Source organism: Bos taurus, chromosome 10 (genome assembly GCF_002263795.3).
Source record: "Bos taurus isolate L1 Dominette 01449 registration number 42190680 breed Hereford chromosome 10, ARS-UCD2.0, whole genome shotgun sequence".
NCBI lineage: Eukaryota > Metazoa > Chordata > Mammalia > Artiodactyla > Bovidae > Bos > Bos taurus.
In genome coordinates, this window is record NC_037337.1 from 22,048,166 (window position 1) to 22,051,055 (window position 2,890).

The following is a 2,890-nucleotide window of genomic DNA, read 5'->3' on the forward strand; positions in this document are numbered from 1 at the left end:
AGTTAAATAAAAGGTTTGTTTTAATGGAACGCAGAATTCTGTGACAGACTTTTGGTCAAGTTGTTTCCATTAAAAAGTGCTGATTTTCATACATGCTGCTATATTTAAATAGATAAACAAGCACCTACTTGTTATCTATTGAGCAGGGAATACTGCTCAATATTCTGCAGTCGTCTAAATGGGAAAAGGAATTTGAAAAAGAATAGATACATGTATAAGAATAATTGAATCACTTTGCTGTACACCTGAAACTAACACAGCATTGTTAGTCAACGATGCTTAAATATAAAATAAAAATTTAAAAATGTTCAAATAAAAAGTTGCTGATTTTAAAAACTAATAACTTTAAACTGCCCATACAAAACAGATGGTCCACAAAACATTCTCCTTTCCTTCTGAAGGTTTTGTGATGCAGTGTTATCATTAACCCTGTCTTTTATTATTGAATGTAAATAGCCAATTGAGACAAACAGTTCTGAGACTATTCTTCCACCACTGATTAAGACTGGGGTGGCAGATATTGGGGATAATATTCATTTAGTCTTCTGAGCTTTCTGGGAAGACTTGGTGACCTTGCCAGCTCCAGCTGTGTTCTTGTCCACTGTTTTGATGACACTCACAGCCATCTATTTCATGTCATGAACAGTGAAAAATGACCCAGAGGAGGATAATCAGAGAAGCTCTCAAAACACATGGCCTTACCAGAAACCATATCAATGATGGCAGCATCACCTGCTTCAAGAATTAGGGGCCACTTCCAGCTTTTCCTCAGAATGACCATCAGTCTTCAGCTCAGTAAACTTGGGAGTGATGTGAGCTGTGCGGCAGTCCAGCACAGGTGTGTATTCAGCACTGATCTAGCCTGATTGGTTCAATATAATCACCTTTAGCTATGAAGCCAGCTACTTCCATTGGTGGGTCATTTTTGCTGTCACCAGCTGCATTGCCACAATGAATATTTTGACATCAAAATCCACGTTGTCCCCAGGAAGGGAGTCACTCAAAGGTTCATGATGCATTTCAATAGACTTTACTTCAGTTGTAACATTAACTGGAGAACACCAGTCTGCATTGGACATACAGGGAGTACCAGTGCCACCAGTTTTATAGATGTCTTAGAGGGGCAGATGCAAGGGCTGGTCAGTTGGAAAAATTGGTGGCAGGAGGCAGTCCAGAGCTTCAAGCAGCGTGGTTCCACTGTCTTTGCCATCTTTACAGGTGAATTTCCAGTCCTGAACCAAGGTGTGTTAGCACTTGGCTCCAGCATGTTGTCACCATTCCAACCAGAAATTGGCACAAATGCTACTGTGTCAGGGTTGTAGCCAATTTTCTTAATGTAGGTGCTGGCTTCCTTAATGATTTCCTTGTAGTATCTCTTCTGGCTCTAGCGTGGCTCAGTAGAATCCATTTTGTTAACACTAATGAGTAGTTGTTTCATACTCAGAATATAGGCCAGAAGGGCATGCTCACAGGTCTGCCCATTCTTGGAGATGACTGCTTCAAATTCATCAGCACCAGCAATAACAATCGGGACAGCACAGTCAGACTGAGATATGTCTGCAATCATGTTGTTGATAAGTCTTTGTGTTCTGGGGCATCAATGTTGGTCACATAGTACTTGCTGGCCTCGAATTTCCTTGGGAAGATATTAATGGTGATATCTCAGGTTCAGCTTTCAGTTTATCCAAGACCCAGACATACTTGAAGGAGACCTCTCCCATCTCAGCAGCCTCTCTCCTAAAGTTTTTGATGGTTCTTTGTCAGTTCCACCACATTTGTAGATCAGATGGCCAGTATTGGTAGACTTGCCTGAGTCAACCTGTCCAGTGACAGCAATGTGGATATGAGTCTTTTCCTTTCCCATTTTGGCTTAGATTTAGTGATGGTTTTTATGACACATGTTCCTGGGGGCAAACCCATTGTGAAAAAGCCTTTTGCGCCTTTTTTAAAAAAAATTTTGAAGTTGCCTTTCATTTCGTTTATTTACTAAAAATACTTCTCTGTATTGTTTATTAATTTATTCTTTGGCTCTGCTGGGTCTTTGTTGCTGCTTATGGGCTTTCTCTTCATTGTGGTTTGAGGGCTTCTCACTGATGGCTTCTCTTGTTTGGGAGCACAAGCTCTGCACTAGGGCTTCAGTAGTTGTGGCATGGACTTAGTTGCCCCAAGGTATGTGGAATCTTCCTGGACCCGGGATTGAAACTCTAGCCCCTGCATTGGCAGGCGGATTCTTAATCACTGGACCACCAGGGAAGTCCTAACTTGAGAACTTTTAATTTCCTCTTCTCTCCTCTGCTTGTATACATAATCTTTCTTCCCTGTGTTGGAAGATACAGACAGATACACACACACACCAAAAACCTTTGTTTGACTTCGATGGAACTCTTAGCCTCTTTTCTAATCCTTTTATTGTTGCTGGTTTAAGAATGAAACTCCATTTTCTAGTGCACAGTCGCTCCTGGTTCTACTCTCTTGACTCCTCCTGCTCCTTCAACTTCTGTCCCTGTGATTCATATTGCTCATTGAATAGCAGTCCTGGCTTCTTAATCACAAGGCAAAAGTGCTTTTTCCCAGCCTTCCCTGTTTTAGCTCCTCTGTGGTATTCAACACTGTTGATCTCCCTTTTTTCTAAAACTCTCTTCTCTTGATTTTCATAGCACAACATATGATTTTCTTCTCATCTTTTTGTTCTAAACTTTTCAAAAAAGTTTGGATGACTAAATGTCATTGAGCCTAATTTCCATTTCGCAGTTTGAAGGGGTCATGAAGTGGTTGTGGGTGTTACCAGAAGCCAGTTGCGGTTCATTAGGCTTTGTAGGATGCTGTGCAGTGATGTCAAAGCTTCCTCTCTTGAAAGTCTAGGTATTTGATTGTGTCCAAGGCTGGTTAA

At 41.0% G+C, this 2,890-nt stretch overlaps 1 pseudogene; it reads right to left on the reverse strand.

The window, feature by feature from the left end:
- Positions 1–533: 533 nt before the first annotated feature.
- LOC100847799 (elongation factor 1-alpha 1-like) lies at positions 534–2,575 on the reverse strand (annotated as a pseudogene).
- Between the last annotated feature and the right edge of the window lie 315 nt (positions 2,576–2,890).